The 17,827-nt window shown below is 39.0% G+C and overlaps 1 pseudogene; it reads right to left on the bottom strand.

Moving 5' to 3' along the window:
• LOC103276200 overlaps positions 1-14,727 on the bottom strand; it is an 85,785-nt pseudogene extending 71,058 nt beyond the window's left edge.
• Between the last annotated feature and the right edge of the window lie 3,100 nt (positions 14,728-17,827).

The following is a 17,827-nucleotide window of genomic DNA, read 5'->3' as shown; positions in this document are numbered from 1 at the left end:
CCAATCCGCGGGCTCAGGCAATCTACTCACCTCAGCCTCCCAAAGGCGCGGGATTACAGGCTGAGCCACCGAGCCCAGCTCATTATAATTATTTTTATGACCAGTCACTTAAACTGAATCCCATGGCATATGAGGGGAAACCAAAAAAAAAGAAAAAAACGAAACAATGTAATTTATTTATGTATAAATTGTGTATTTATTCTTACAAGTTTAAACTTTAGTCACTTTCAAAGCACTCTCCGTTTGATGCAATACACCTGCTGAGATGCTTTTTCCACTGCTCAAAGCAGCTTTTGAACTCATTTTGATGCCTTAGTGCTTCTGCCATTTTTTGTTTCACCTCTTCCAAATCCACAAAACATTTCCCTGTAAAAACTTTTTTTACCAGGGAAACAAAAAAAAAGTTGCTCATTGTGAGATCAGGTGAATATGTAGGGTGGGGCACGGGGGTCATGCCTTTTGGGGTCAAAAACTTCTGAGCAGTCAGTGTAGGTGTGCCAGTAAATCACCCATCATGAAATGGGCAAACACACTGAAAGAATCTTAAAAAAAAAAACAAAAAACTCACTTAAGTGAAAGCAGCCTCTCATAACAATGCTAGCTGGTACACTGATGCTGATGGGGTCCTAGAAAACTTACCTAGTAGGAGAAGCCTGTACGATAAAAGGCTCGCCCACCAAAAGATAATTCTGGGTTTTTATTGGGCCTCCTCATATAATTAATTAATTCATATTATTTAATTCCCAGGTTGATTATGAATGTACGTAGAACATGCTGGTTTACTTGTCCTACATTTCAAATTAATCAAAATATAGCTAATATAAGCCTCTTCTGAAAAGAAAGAGGTACGATTACATACTCTTAACTTCATATTTTATATCAGTATATAGTTTAGAGGCAGATGGGAGTATAGAAAAAGGAGATCATATTTTCTTTTAAAGTACTTAAGGTGGGCTGGTACAACATAAATACAGTTGCCACCTCTATCTCACAAAAAGATTTGCTGAATTCCCTCCCCCTGAAACCCCCAAACACTCTCCCCAGCATTTGGAAGATGCCATTTTATGAAGATAGTGATCTCCTAAATACTGAGCTCTCAGAGCCCCATGAATTGCAAACAGGAAAGAAGCTGGGGAAATGACAAGATTAAAAGGACTCCAATTGTAGGAGAAGAGCATTAGATGAAGCCAACACATTCAGCCATGATTTATGCAACACCCAAGTACTAACTCTCAAGCCAACAGCATACTTCCAGGGTATATGCAACCACCAAATTAACATAAATTAAGCTCAGGCAAAAAGAAGGCCATAAAATGGACATTTTACTTTGGCTATTGACTAGGATATTCAGTTTGCATTAAATCTTGTGAAACATTGTTACTTTGTCAACCAAATTAGTAATTGGTGTCTTCTTGGGAGGGGAATATATAAGGTTTCAAACTCCATATATATTACTCACCACAATTAAAGTCACTTGCTGTAAGAAGCCACTATCTATATGCATCACACTAATTATTTTGTGCTTTTTTACTAAGATAATGGGACACTGCTGCCAGTGGGCAAATCCCGATCATACATTATATCACACTTCCTAGCAATTTTGATGAAAACTACAGGTGGAGACAGATTATAATGGGAACATCTAATTGAAATTCATCTCCATTTTGCTTCAGATGGAAGACATGCTGCTTGCGCCCTGAAACATATTCAATTTCATTCAAATTGGATGCAGATTTTTCAGACAAAACTAAATTCAAAAATATATATATTTCAAAGGGTCCTAGAAGAGAGAGACAGAAGTACCATAAATGTTGACAACTTGGATTTATTAGAGTTGCTACTTTCCAAGGTAGGAAGAGAGAACTAAACTCCCACTAAAGGTCATCATGTTTGTTATAATGTATTTCACTGGCGGTTAGTAATGCCAAGCTTTCACAAAGACCTTAAGAAATACTATGCAATCTCTTAATAATTTCCCTAACATTCTACACTCAGGTCTCATCATCAGTGCGTAGGTCTCTACTATCTCATTCTTCAATGTCCTTCCTCTGGCAACCTCTTCTAGGGCAGAAGACAGAGATTTTCCAGTGAGATATTGAGTAAGAAGCCATCTTTTCCTGGGCCAAAAAAATTGTATATCATGCATATTCACACATACATATACACACAAAGAGACAGACATTTGTACATGTACTCACATTTGTTCAAACATATATGTGCATGTACATTTATATAACGTGTGTGTGTGTGTGTGTGTGTGTGTGTGTGTGTGTGTGTGTAATGATATGTATATCCCTCTCATGGCTATAAATCAAAACATCCCTCATTGGTGATACAGATGAAAATGGAGTGAGACTCCAACACAAAAAAAAAAAAAAAGAGGCAATGAGGTCAGAGAAAGGAAGAGGAAAAGATACTTTTGAGCCTTATAAGCTCTGGTGATGGCTTTGGCTTTTACTCAAGTAAGCTGGGAGCCATTGGAATGTTTTGAACAGAGGAGCAACGTGATCTTAGCTTTTCTAGGGCTTTCTCTGGCTACCCTGTGAAGAGATGGCGGAAGGGAGAACAGTTAGGAGGTGACTACCAAACCCAATGGTGAGATGGTATTGACTTGAACCAGAATACTGCAGTGCAGATGATAAGAAGTGGTGGAATTCTGGGTATATTATGAAGGTACATACTACAGGAGTTGCTAAGAGATTTACGCTGAGTGTGGGGAATAAAAAGAAAATCAAAGACAACTCCAACATTTCTGACCAAACAACTGGAGGAACTGAGCTGAATGTAAAGTTCCTAGCACTCAGTAGGTGCTCAAAGATCTTAGCAGTTAGTATATTACAGGTTGAGCACCCCGGATCTAAAAATATAAAATCCAAAATACTCCCAAATCTAAAACTTTTAGAGCACTGACATGGCACCACAACTGGAAAATTCTACAACTGACCTCATGTGACATGGCACAGTCAAAATGTGTGTGTACAACTCAATCTATTCAGCATCTCCAAGAGAAAAATTAAATTACCTTCAGGCTATATGTATAAGGCATATATACCTTATACCTTATGAAATGAATGTTTAGACCTGGGTCCCATCCCCAAGATCTATTATTATGTATATACCCATATTTCAAAATCTGAAAAAAATTCAAAACACTCTGGTCCCAAGCATTTCAGATAAGGGATTCTTAGCTTGTATTCAGTTAGTGTGAAAAATGATCCAAGCAAAATGCAAATTTATCATCTAAGACAGTGTAAGAACCATAGCTATCATGTATCCAGGGTTTACTGTGCCAGGCTGAGTGCTAAGTTCTTTTATTCTTTACCATATCTAAACTTTTTAAGGTCCCTGTAGGCTGGCTACTTTCCATTTTATGGTTGAGTTCACTGAGGCACAGAGGAGAATTTTTTCTTTTTTTTTTCTTTTTTATTGATAAATATTTGCATACCTACAGCATAAACAATACTTTCCTAAGTGTTAGGTGAACAAGAATGACAAGGTCATCATTTTCATAGACTTTATGTTCCTTTGCAAGAAATAGACAATAAACTTTTTTAAATGAATAAGATAATAGTTAATAAGTTCTACAGGGTAACATGGTGGAGAATCATATGAGGGAATTGGCAGTGCAGAAACTTTCTATGGAGTGATAAATAACATCCCATCTGAGAAGGGACATTTGAGGAGAGCAAGACCTGACAGATAAGATAAGACCAGTCCTGGGAATACCTGAAAGAATAGTATTCCAGGGAGAAGAAGTAAACACCCAAAGGCAGAGGGAAAGGTTTATGTATTTGAGGAACAGAAAGAAACTTATGGTGCCCACGGCTACACAATCAGGAAATAGAAGAACCAGAATCTGAACACAGCTTTCTCTGACTCCAAAGCCTGAGTTTTTAATTGCCACACAATTTTATTTTCTAATTTTTTTTAAAAGCAGGATTTATTAAGGGGACAGAAAAGCTCCCACAATGGGAGGAGATCCGAGGGGGCTACTGTATTTTCTAATTTTTAATTTGAATATAATTTGTTGTAGGCTGCATAAAGGCAAAGTTAATAATTAACCCCTCCTGGCCGGGCTTGGCGGCTCAGCCTGTAATCCCAGCACTTTGGGAAGCTGACGCAAGTGGATTGCCTGAGCCTGCGGGTTCGAGACCAGCCCAGGGAACTTAGCGAGACCTTGTTTCTACAACGAATCAAAAAAAATTAGCCGGGCATGGCAGTGCGCGCCTGTAGTTCCGGCTACTTGGAAGGTTAAGGAGGAAGGATCACTGGATCCCAGCAGGTTGATGCTGTAGTGGCCATGAGTGTGCCACTGCACTCCAGCCTGGACGACAAAGTGAGACTCTAACTCAAAAAATAATAATAATAATTAGCCTCTACTATACCATCCTTATTTCATAAAAGTAACCCATGTGTATAGATATTTCCTTCTTTCCCTAGCTCATACAGACGTACCCAAGCTTCCAAACTCTATTGAATAAGTTTAACAAAAATCGTTTTTTTATTTGATTATACATTTTTTTTTTTTTTTTTTTGAGTTGGAGTCTCACTCTGTCGCCCAGACTGGAGGGCAGTGGCAGCTCCCGGCCACCGCAGCCGACCTGCCGGGCTCCGGCGATCCTTCCACCTCAGCCTTCCGAGTAGCCGGAATTACAGGCATGCACTACCACGCCCAGCTGATTTTTTTATTTATTGTAGAGATGAGGTCTTGCTGCGCAGGCGGGTCTCAAACCCGCGGGCTCAGGCAATCCACTCACCTCAGCCTCTCAAAGGCGCGGGATTACAGGCTGAACCACCGAGCTTACAGGCTGAACCACCGAGCTTGGCTTGATTATACATTTTTTGTGTGTGTGTACATATATGTGTGTCCTACTTTGTACTGATGTTTTTCCATTGCTGTTTCCCAGAGATAGAACGGGAGAGGGATTTTGCCTTGTGAAAATTATAGAGTAGAATTTTAAAAATTTAAACATCAAATGAATACTTTCAAACATCTCTAAATGTTTCAAGGAAAATATACATAACAATATGTTATAGAGAATTTGGGGTGGGAGTGGCTACCACACACAAGGTGGAAGTCCAGGCCATTCTGGGGAGGTATTTTTGAGCTGAGATATAAACAATGAGGAAAACTCATCTTTGAAAAGCGATGAACAAGTAGCATTCCAAGCAAAGAACAAAGACACGTGCAAAGGCACCTGAGGCAAGAAAGAGCTATTCTAACCCCAAGTGAAAGAAGAAAGTAGCTGGGACCAGGCTGGTGGCAGTGAAGCAGAAAGAAGTGGCTAAACTTTGGTAAATATTTTAGAAGTCAAATAAACCTGGCTTGCTCATGGATTCAATGTGGCAAAGAGTGAAGTCAAAGTACCTGGATGAAAGACAGTACCACTTACTAAAATGGAAATGAACTGGGAATATAGTATCATTTACTAAGAACTTCATGGGGGGCCGGACTTGGTGCCTCAGCCTGTAATCCCGCGCCTTTGGGAGGTTGAGGTGAGTGGATTGCCTGAGCCCAAAAGTTCGAGACGCACCTGGACAACTTGGCGAGACTTCATCTCTACAATAAATAAAAAATTAGTCGGGCGTGGTAGCGCATGCCTGTAGTTCCAGCTACTTGGAAGGCTGAGGTGGAAGGATCGCCGGAGCCCAGCAGGTTGAGGCTGCGGTGGCCGGGAGCGGCCACTGCACTCCAGTCTGGGCGACAGAGTGAGACTCCAACTCCAAAAAAAAAAAAAGAACTTCATGGGGCCCATTGGTCTCAAACTCCTGGCTTCAAGCAATCCTCCCACATCAGCCTCCTGAGTAGCTAGGATTGCAGGCATGAACCATAACACCTAGCTACGAAGACACATTGAAAAGAAACAAATGGAGAATTGGGCAGATGGACTCCTTAGTTGTAAAGCGGTCTTAGACGTGTAAGAATCCTGAAGAGCTTGGACATTTTGAAGATGTCCTAGGGAAGGTAATTGGAACAAAAGTTATTTTGTATAAATACTTTGAGAACATCAAGAGTTTAGAATAAGGAGACAAAGGTAACAAATCCACAGGCAACTTAAAGCAAAGAATAAGTTAAGTAAAGCTAACATGCACTGACCTCTTAGGTACTTGGCGGTACCTCTCTAAGCATGTCATATACATATAAACACACACATTTAATTGTCACAATTCCATAAAATAGGTTCCATTTTTATCTCCACTTTACAGATGAAGAAACTAAAGCACAAAGAAGTAAAAGTGCTTTGTCTAAAATCAAAGAGCTAGTAAACAGTCAAGCAGAGATCCAAAGCCAGGCAGACTGAATGAAGAGTCAGCTTTGTTCTAGTGCATCATAGAAACCAGGAAAGGCCAGGCACAGTGGCTCACACCTGTAATCCCAGCACTTTGGGAGGCAAAGGCGAGAGGATTGAGACCAACCTGAGCAACATTGTGAGACCTCACCTCTACAATAAATCAAAAAATTAGCCAGGTGTGATGGCACATGTCTGTGGTTCCAGTTACTTGGAAGGCTGAGGTGGAAGGATCACCTGAGCCCAGCAGATCAAGGTCGCGGTGGCTGTGATCATGCCACTGCACCCCAGCCTGGGTGACAGAGTGAGACTCCAACTTGAAAGGAAGAAAGAAGGAAGGAAGGAAGGGAGGGAGGGAAGGAGGGAGAGAGGGAGGGAGAAAGGGAGGAAAGGAAAGAAAGAAGGAAAGAGTGAGAAAAGAGTCCCGGGGGGGGGAAAATCTTCATAATTCTTCTGATGATCTATCCTACAGGGTAGTCTCTTTCTATAAAGGAATAGGGGCCTTACTCAAAGGGGAAAGGGAAACCTGAAGAAAAATCTTACTCTAACTACTTTTTGCTTTCCAGTATACCATGACTTTTAGTTCTTGGGCTTCACTGGTGAATTAGAAAAATGAGTAACAATAGCTTCACTGACCTTCACTGACATGCCAAAAACCAAGTGCTCTGTATGCATTCGCATTTACTCTTGACAACAAATCTAAGTAGAAATTATGATGCTTCCTTTTGCATAACTAGAAACTGAGACACAGAGATGTTAAACAGTATGCCTCGAGGCATACTGTTAGTAAGTGGTGGAGTCAGAATTCAGACTGTCAACCAAGAAGAGGTTAAAAAAAAAAATAGACTGCAATTTGGTAAGATAAGACACTTATTGGGGTCTTAGGAATTGCAATATGGGGGATGCAGCTTTAGCTAGACGCCAAACTGTGTTCTGGAGACAGAGACGGGAGTCAATATTCTTTAAAGGAAGCTAGGATGATTATACAAGTTGTTTTGAAGAAATTATCATTGGTAGAGTACATGAGTCCATGGTTCATTGGTTGATGATGTTTAGCAGTTGCAGTGTTGGTGAAATTTAGCTGTTTTCCAGGGTGTTGGGTCACGGAGATTTGGCCAGTTCAAAGGTTTAAGGCAAGTTCCTGTTTTTTGTTTTGTTTTGTAAATTTGCAGGCTGTGTAGGTAGTTCTTTTTAGAATGTCTTCCTGCCTCCATTTTAGAATTCTAAACCAGAGTGATGCCATTTTGTGTTTCACATTTGACAAGACATTGGTGGTGCTTCTATGGGGTGTCTGCTCAACCTCTACTGCAAGCTGTTTCATACAAGACCCAGTATTCAGTCCTCTCTACCAAACATAGGTAGGCAGCCTGATGAATTGCTGATATGGAGGACTCTGTCTCTGAGTTGCTAGTCTCTAGCATGAAGAGAGACTTTAAACGCTGATAACATCTTCACAGGAGGAAAGAACTGGAATCCTAATAGAGCAGCTACAGATAAATCTCTAGGGATTCCATGGATAATTTCTGTAAAGGCTATTTCAGTGCTATATTTTAAGATGTGCTGAAATCACACAGCATACTAAAATAAAAATTAATCAGATCCTGATGTGGAGTTATAATTACAAATGACCATTAAACGTATGCTATAAATACAGTGAAAGAAATACATAAAATAAAACCAAAACAAAGCAATACAGCCGAATGAAATCTTTTAGGAGATATAAGCAATGTGGTCTCTTTAAGGAAATATGTTGGGAATAGCCAGCATGAAGACCATATTGGTTTAAAATATAAATAGCTTCCTGAAATGTGTAATTATAAATAAACTCAAAGATATAGAATGATAGATCCATAATTACTTAGTATAAAAGAATAGAATATCCTGCCGATAATATGTCGCTAAATTTAAAGTTGACAGCCAGGCAGACAATTATGATTTTCCAAAATATTCTTCCTGCATCCCTTGCCAGAGGCAACATATGAACTAGCTGAACTGTAGGCACAACACAGGAAGGTAATTCTATAAGATGTCACCCTTGCTCTTTAAGAGTTTACAGTCTCTGTGATGAAACTATACAGGCAATTTACACAGAGAAAAGAAGCATGTCTGTAGAACAAAACATATCGGCATATTTGCCATCCACAAATTGGCACACAAATGTATAATGAGAAAATGTGATCAATGCTATGTTTGCTAGATATTCTCCATTCGCCCCTCTAGGTTCATGCTCCAACCTCTTCATCATGTCTTTTTGGTCTCAGGAGTCTGACTTTCATAGACAGAATCAACTGGGTCTTCCGGCTTTTCAGATTTTACCAGGGAAAAGCACCAGCAAGAGATCAAAGGGCAAAGGAATGGCAGGTTGGGGAATTTATTTATATTTGTCTCATGTGTTTCTTCCCTACTGGACCACAGGTTGATGGTGGCAGTCCACAGTTCCTGTCCAAGGGTCCTCTCTTATACCAGCAAGTTCTGATAACCACTTCCTCTCCTAGTACCTGTTTCCCACTGTCACTAACCCTTGGTCCCTCACCATCCCTGAGTAGTTTCCCTTAAATATGCCCACACCTTTGTAAGCAAGCCATTATTAAATTCTCTTCAATAACCCTTTTGAGTTTACCATCAGTTTCCTGTTCCCCAACTGATACACAGTGATGTCCAAACTTTATAATCACTTGTAGAGTTTGTAGAAAAATAGATTTCCAGATCCTACCCAAGACCTAATGAATGAGAATCCCCATACTTGGAGCTAAGGAACACAACTTTAACAAACATCCCAGGTGATTCTGATGTGGCCAACCTGGCAAGCATCCCCAGATGAACATTTGGAAACCACTGCTCTGCAGATCCTACCATGACAAACTGAAGCATTTGAAAACATACAGGATGCTCCCGGAATACAACCCCACTTACACTTCCCTCTAGCACCAGAGCAACCAATACTCTCTATGGGGACTCTCTATGGGGACATCCTATGGGGACATCCATAGCAGAGGAAAACAAGCATACGGTCTGCAGTGATAGGAGATGTTCCTGAGCACATTAAGCAAATGCTCAACTACTATTTTCTCATTTGATTAGACCCTCAATTGAAAATCACTTTTCAATCATTTTACAGAAAATGAAATCCATTTCCACCTCCATCTGGTGCCAAAATTAACAATGTGGAAAATGCTGACCAGCTTAAGCCTGCCCTAATTCAGCTCAGACAGGGCACTAGAGCACCCAGCGCCTTCCAGCCTTGGGAAGATGAGGCCTGTTTGTTGCTGAAGACCACGAGCCTCGGGTAGGACCAGCAGATAAACAGAATCGAGAAACCAACATGCTCTAGTCTCTGAGGATCCACTCTCCACTCAGAAGCCGAAGGCATCAGGAGATGGGCTAAGCTGACCATCTGTTCTTCTCTCCGATAATATGTAATTAAGTAATTTATTTATTCAGCCCTTGAACTCCCCTCCTCTCTCCTCCCATTAGTCAGGGATGATTATGCCAGACCCAGCTGTAGTTAACATATTGCACACTCAGGCGAGTGCTGTGCTACAAAGCACTCCGCTAGCCTCCTGGCTATGACCACCTCTCAGACCCGACTGTAGGAATGACTGTGTGAGACTTGCTGCTCTGCTGGCTTTGCTTTCTTCCCCAACGATTAGGCAGCACTCTCTTGTTGCGCATTAGACCATTTACTGTTCATATTTAATTCATTTATTCAAAGACAAATTTACTCACATCTTCTGATCACTTCCACCAGGCCAACTTACTGGCTAGACAGCACTGATGGATTTTTCCCATCTGGTAAACTTTATCTACAATATAAACAAACACAAATGTACACAGAACCTAACATGTGATTCCACAAGCCTCAGGCAAAACTTAGAGTTGAAACTATGATTACATGCGCCATATGTGATGGTTTGCATGCATATTACATGTAATGTTTAGCATATCACATTTGGTAGTGTGGCCTGACCAGCAAATATTTCCCTTTCTTCTGACAATGGCTTTTTTAATTTTTTAAAGGAGAACCATCACTTCTCACTCCATGGCCCAGCAGTTTAGACAGGACTTGGCTCTATCCAGGGTTGGGTTTATGAGCTTGGTCAGCCCAATAAATACAAATCCTAGAAAGCACTGAAAATACTGAGCTCTTTCCACTGAGGTTCTAAGAAGACAGCATGGTTGCCTGGATCTGCTGGTGATCACCTTGCCTTCTTAGCATTAGCCTGCTGAATGAAATTCATCAAGAAGACCCAGCACTCAGAGACAAGAGATCAAGTCTTGAGCAACCAAGTCACTATATGAGAACCTAGATCTAGCTGAAGCTTTGCCTATTTCAGAACTTCTTTGTTACGTGGACCAACAATTTCCAACATTTCTTAAGTCACTTAGTTATTTTTTGACATTTATAAATAAAATACATACTACTGTACTCCCTTATTTTAAATGTGATAAATCACTGTAAAAACCTCAATAACCATTCAGGCATGGATTGGAGCACAGATCCTGAGTTTAGTATATATATTTACATATATATATATATATATTTTTTTTTTTTTTTTTTTTTTTGAGTTGGAGTCTCACTCTGTTGCCCAAACTGGAGTGCAGTGGCATGCTCACAGCTACCACAGCCGCTACCTGCTGGGCTCAGGTGATTCTTTCACCTCAGATTTCCAAGTAGCTAAAACTGTAGGAGTGCTATCACGCCCGGCTTATTTTTTGATTTATTGTAGAGACGAGGTCTCACCAAGTTGCCCAGGCTGGTCTCGAACCCCTGAGCTCAGGCAATCCTCTCACCTTGGCCTCCCAAAGTGCTGAGACTACATGCTTGAGCCACTGCACCGGGTCTTAGATATTTTTAATGTAGAGACAGATTGTACAAATGCAATGTAAGCAAATATAAACCAGACTGCAAAATAAATTTTAAAACAATAATTCCAAAGTTATAAGTTCTTGAGAATAGGAAAAGGAGATAAAGATTATTATACAATCAATCTAATGACCAATGATATAGTTCCATAATGTTGATATTACTCAAGAGGAGGCTGTGAAATAGATGTCTCAGAACAGAAAAGATACTAGTTTGATATCCACAGAGATCATTATGGTAAGTTAAAAGATCCTAAAAGGTAGTCACATTGTAATTGCTAAAACCTGTGACTACTACCTTACATGTCACAAAAAAAAGGACATTGCTGATATTGTTATAGGCCAAGGCACCAGAAACAGGGGTTTCTTACATTTCTCATGTTTGATTCAAAGTTGTATACCTAAATGTACCATTGTAACTTTTCATCCACCTCTTAAGGAACTATTAAAAAAAGAAAGTTACTCTAAAATGATTAGGAAATCCTGGGTCACACTGAAACTGCCTGTATACCTTATTAATTCCATCTTGAGGGGGTGGGGATGGGTGGGTGAAAGGATTATTAAGAGATCTTGAGTCACTCCTGAGTTAATTTAGCCTCGGCAGTGGATGAAGGGCTATGTAAGTAAGTTTGCATCGCCTTTGAGTGGGTTTTTGGTAATGATGTTGCCTGTCTCCCTGTAACATGGGTGCAGAAATAAACTCACTTTTCTCCCACTTTCTGCCTCTCACCTTTGATTGACTGTGAGGAAAGCAACTAGAGTAGTTTATCCAGGAACAATATCATTAAGCATCTCAAGATGAGGAAGTTACCCTGGATTACCTAGATGGGTCCTAAATGCAATCCTAAGTGTCATTATAAGAGAAGGACAAAAGAAACTTTTACCACAGACAAGAAGAGAAGATGATGTGTCATAAAGGTAGAGATTAGAGTAATGTGGCCACAAGGCAAGGAATGCCAGCAGCCACCACAAGCTGAAAGAGGCAAGGAACAGCTTCTCCCCAGAGCCTCCAGAGGAAGCACAACACTACTGACACCTTGATTTTGGTTCCTGGAAACTGATAATAGACTTCTGGCCTCAGAACAGTGAGAGAATAAATTTCTGTTTTTAAAAACTACCAAGTTTGTGATAATTTTTCATAGCAGCTGTAGGAAACTAATACAGTTACTGACAACTCCAATGTGCTATGAGGTTTTAATTCCAAATATTATTTTATATCCTTGACGGATGATAATGATAATAATATCGGTAAACACTTTTTCAGGGCTTACCATGTGTCATATACCATTCCAACAACTTTACATATATTATCCCATTTAAATTTTACAAGAGAGCTGGACGCAATGACTAACGCCTCTAATCCCAGCACTTTGAGAGGCCTAGGTAGGAGGATTGTTTAAATTTGAGACCAGCCTGAGAAATATAGCAAGACTTCATCTCAACAAAAAATAAAAAAGTTAGCCAAGTGTGGTAGTGTGTGCCTTTAGTCCCAGCTACTTGGGAGGCTAAGGCACAAGGATAGTCTGAACCCAGGAAGATGAGGCCATGGTGAGCCATGATTGTGTCATTGCACAGCCTGGCAACAGAGTGAAACCCCAACTCAAAAAAAAATTTTTTTACGAGGATTCTATGACATAGGTACCATTAGAATATCACTTTGCAAGTAGACAAATGGAGGCTCAGAAAGATTAAATAAACTTGCCCATGGTCACAAAACTAGTAAATGGTAAAACCAGAATTTAAACATAAGTAATCTGTTCCAGAGTCTGTGATCTTAACTATTATAGATAAGATAATATCTGTCTACCTTTGACTCTTTTCAATGATGGACAAGGGACAAAACCATTGCCTATCTATAAGGCAGACTATCTTTTCTTGTGCAGTTGCCTCTACTTAGCATGAGGTTTTCCTCATATCAAACCCAAACTGATCTCCTTCTATAACTTCTCTCTGTTGTGAAGGCTTTTAAAGACACAAATAATAAATTTAATTGGTCTTTCACAATAAAATTTATCATGTCCCCTCAAGGTTCTTCTTCTCCAAGGTAAATCTCTCAATGTTTTAAATCATTCATCAAACAACATAATATTTCGATGCTTTACCACCCTAACTGTCTGTTGTAACACATCAAAGGTCTATTAATATTCAGCAAAGTGCAGTGTCCAGAACAGAATGTCATTCCAGTTAGGTCAGGCCAGCAAAGAATACAAAGAAACTATTATTACTTCTATTTACCTAGTCAAATATCCCATTAGGCTACATTTTTTTTAACTTCTTTTTCCTGACCACTAGATAACCAGAGACCATTAGGCTACCTTAAAAATATATGCTTTGACTTAGCAGCCATGTCACAAAAAAACAAACAAACCAACCAAACAAACAAAAAAGTAAAACCCCTTTTTCAATGTAAAGATAAGATCCACTGAGTATATTCAAAGTAATTCAAAAAGTATAATTTTAGGACATCAGGCAAATATATCAAATCAGGCAAATATATCAATAACGTAAAAATCCTATCAATTTTTATCAACAACATAAAAATCCTCCTGCTACAAAACACATAGATATTCTGTTTAAAATACTTTAAGTATCATTTAAAATGTATATCTGAGTTCACACGAAAATAAAGAAAATCCATAGGGGTCAAAAATGAAGATTGAAGGAAACTCGGTGAGATGATGTCATAGTGTCCTGGTTTGGTGCCGGGGGAAGGGGTTGGTCTAGTTTCAGTCAGCCCAGGGGCTTCTATGTTAATAGCTGCACACATAGGAGATAAGAGCTTGAACCAAGCACAGCAGAGAGTTGCAAATGAGACTCTCATCCTTAATTCAGGACCCTGAGAGAGCTGCATTCTCAGTGAAATGATTTTTCATATGCCCACTGGCACAGGGAGGTAACAAAAAGGCTAGTTCAGTTCCATATTCCAGGCATGGGTAGTCAGGGGAAGCCTCCCCTGAAAATTCTTAACCAAAAGCCTATCTTCTCATGACTTTGGGTTTTATTGTATAATGTCCTTGCAGGGCCCTGTATTCCTAAGGCAAGAAATTAACATAAAAAGTGGTCCTAGAGCACCTGGCAAAATAAAATGAGAAACTTATCTAGATGGAGAAAGACTCAGCCCAAACCACACAGGAATCCCATGGATAAAGCCCCACTGAGGATGCACAACCAAGGTAAAATTATAGAGCTCAAAAGGAAAACCTAGTATTCATGATAAATCAGCAGATAAAAAAGAGGGTTAGACCCCCCCAAGAACTTCAGATAACAAAACAGCCAGAGATTATTTTTTAAGTATGCTTAAAATAATTAAAAAAGCAGTGTATTGAAAACATGCATATAATTCTGGTTGTTTCCAAAGCCCTATTAGAATGATAGTGAACCTTTCCCCCTAAGACATAAACTCACAAGTACAAAACAAAATTTTGAAGGATGGAGAGCTGACAGACTAGTAATAATTTATTAGCAAATAAGAACAAGTTTAATCCCAAAGTGGCAACCAGAAAAGTCAAGAACCATCCAACTTACCCCACAGATTGCACCGGAATCCCCCATAGTCAACAAGGACCATCGACATGCTGAAAGTATTCAGAGCCCCACAGACAAATACAAGCGGATGACCCAAGGATGAACCAATGTCTGATAAAGAGGATGTGGGTATCAGATTTGATCTGAATTCCAACTCTGTAACTCCATGCTACATAATTTTAGACCAGCTAGTCAACTTCTTATGTATCAGTTTCTTCATCTGAAATATTAAGAGAAATAATATCATTGACCTCCAAGAGTTAATATGAAGATTAAATAAATGAATTGGAGTCTCACTCTGTTGCCCAGGCTGGAATGTAGTGGCATGTTCATGGCCTACCGCAGCCTCTCCTGGGATCAGGCAATCCTCCTGCCTCAGCCTCCCAAGTAGCTGGAACTACAGGTGCATGCCACCATGCCCAGCTAATTTTTTGACTTTTTTTTTTTTAAATGTGGAGTACATTTCAGGGTTAGGTATACAAACGTTGATTATGCTGGCTCCCTTGTTGATGAGGTGTGCTCCTCCCTCCCCTAGAAGTTTCCCTCAACTGCCCATCCCACCACCCCTCCCCTGACAGTTTCCCACTACTGCCAATTTCTTTCTTATAGTAATTTTTTGACTTTTTAAAGAGATGAGTTCTCTCTATGTTGTCTAGGCTTGTCTCAAACTCCTGGGCTTAAGCAATTCACCTGCCTTGGCGTCCCAAAGTACTGAGATTATGGTACTTTACTGAAACTACAGGCAATCATGCCTGGCCATTTTAACTTTTAATATTATCCTCAAATAAATAAAATATTCTGTCTATTGTGTACAGAAAACAAAAACAGAAATGCATTTTTCCAAAAACACAATACTCAGATAATAAATGCAGCCAAAGGATGAAAAATAGACTTCATAAGTCTCAAAAAGAGCTTTTGGAATTGTGAAGGAAAAAAACCACACTTGAAAATCTACTCCTCCAAAAAAGCAACAGGAACACCAGCAAAAATATGTCAAAATCAACTTATCCATAACTCAGGAAATTAATCAACATATAAAATAATTCAACAATACTTATTCAGGAGAAATATCTGAATCTCACAAGGACAGTGAGGTTTTTGGTGTTCACTTTTTTCCTATTCCCAACACTATCCAGTTCTATGGTACCCTTGAAAACTAACAGTCTAAAATAGCAGTCCCCAACCTTTTTGGCATCAGGGACAAATTTTGTGGAGGACAATTTTTCCACAGACAATGGAGGGGATGGTTTCAGGATGATTCAAGTGCATTACATTTATTGTGTACTTTTTTCTATGATTATTGCATTGTAATATATAATGAAATACCTACATAGCATCACTGCCTCAGCTCCACCTCAGATCATGAGGAATTAGATTCTCATAAGGAGTGTGCAGCCTAGATCCCTTGCATGCACAGTTTATAATAGGGTTTGCACTCCTATGAGAATCTAAGGCTGCTGTTGATCTGACAGAAAACAAAACTCAGGTGGTAATGTGAGCAATGGGGAACAGCTGTAAATAGAGATGAAGCTTCGCTCCCTTGTCCACTGTTAAACTCCTGGCTGTGCAGCCCTGTTCCTAACAGGCCTGAGGGTTGGGGACCCCTGGTCTAGAAAATCACCAGAGGTGCAAAAACCAGCAACCTTCGATAGCTCAAATGGTATATTAGAAAATAATGAACACAAAGCTAAACATCAATAAAGGAATGTAGAAACAAAAAAGACAAAACATATAGATATAAAAAACAAACTTGCAGACATAATTCCTACTTAGCAATAATCCCATTAAATGTAAGTGGATTAAATACTTCAATCAAAGACAAAGAGTGATAGATGAAAAGAGGAGCTCATGAAGATACAGAGTAGATTGGTAATTATCAGAGGCCAGAAAGGATGGTGAGGGGCTATGAAAAGGGTTGATTAATGAGTGCAAATACACATTTAGATAGAATAAGACCTGGTGTTTGATAGTCAGTAGGGCCATTATAATTAACATTCATTGAACATACACTTCAAAATGGCCAAAAGAAAATAATTTGAATGTTCCCAGCATAAAGAAAAGATATATGTTTAGGGTAATGGGTACTTCAGCTAAATTGATTTAATTATATGAAAATATCAAATTATCATATGTACCCTGAATATACATAATTTAATATGTGTCAATAAGTAAATAGAAAGTAATATAACAACAAAACAAATAAAAAACACAATTTAACTATACACTATCTACAAGAGATATACTTCTGATTCAAAGGTACATATAGGTGAAAAGTAAAAAAAAAACCGTTAAAGACATGCCACACAAACAGCAGCCAAAAGGTGTTAAAGTGGCTATATTCATATCAGATGAAATAAAATGTAAGACAAAAATGTTACTAGAAATAGAGAAAGACATTTTATAATGTTAAAAAGTTCAATCCATCAGAAAGACAAAATAATTATAGACATATATTCAACTAACATCAAAGGCCCAAAATAAATGTAGTAAAAACTGACATAATTAAAGGAAGAAATATATAATTCAACAAAAATAACTGGAGGCTTAAAAAACCTCAACTTCAATAATGGGTAGAACAACTAAACAAAAGATCAGTAAGGAAATAAAAGCATTGATCAACACTATGAACCAACTAGACCTAGCAGAAATCGAAAGAACTCTCTACCCAACAAGAGAAAAATATATATTCTTATCAAGTGCACATGGAACATTCTTCAGGACAGACCATATGCTAGATCATAAGACAGGTTTTATATCACACAAAATATGTTCTCCAGCCACAATGAAATGAAATTATGTCAGTAATAGAAATTTGGGAAATTTACAAACACTGAAATTATACAAGACCCAAACCAACAAACCTGAAATTTATTAATTAAAAAATTGTATATTTATCCTTAAGTTTTTAAATTTCAGTCACCTTCAAAGTGCTCTCTGTTTGATACCTATAGAGACACTTTTTCCACTGCTCAAAACAGTTTTTGAACCTGTCTTTTTTTTTTTTTTTTTTTTTAATTTGTAGTCTTACTCTGTCACCTAGGCTGGAGTGCAATTACATGTTTATGGCCACCGCAGCCTCAACCTTCTGGGCTCTAGCCTTCCTTCTTCCTCAGCCTTCCAAGTAGCTGGAACCACAGGTGCACACCACC

The sequence above is a fragment of the Carlito syrichta genome, unplaced genomic scaffold (genome assembly GCF_000164805.1).
Source record: "Carlito syrichta isolate Samal-C Ts95f unplaced genomic scaffold, Tarsius_syrichta-2.0.1 Scaffold315958, whole genome shotgun sequence".
Classification (NCBI taxonomy): Eukaryota; Metazoa; Chordata; class Mammalia; order Primates; family Tarsiidae; genus Carlito; species Carlito syrichta.
The sequence above is the reverse complement of the archived record's forward strand: the minus strand, read 5'-3'. Positions and strand labels throughout refer to the sequence as shown.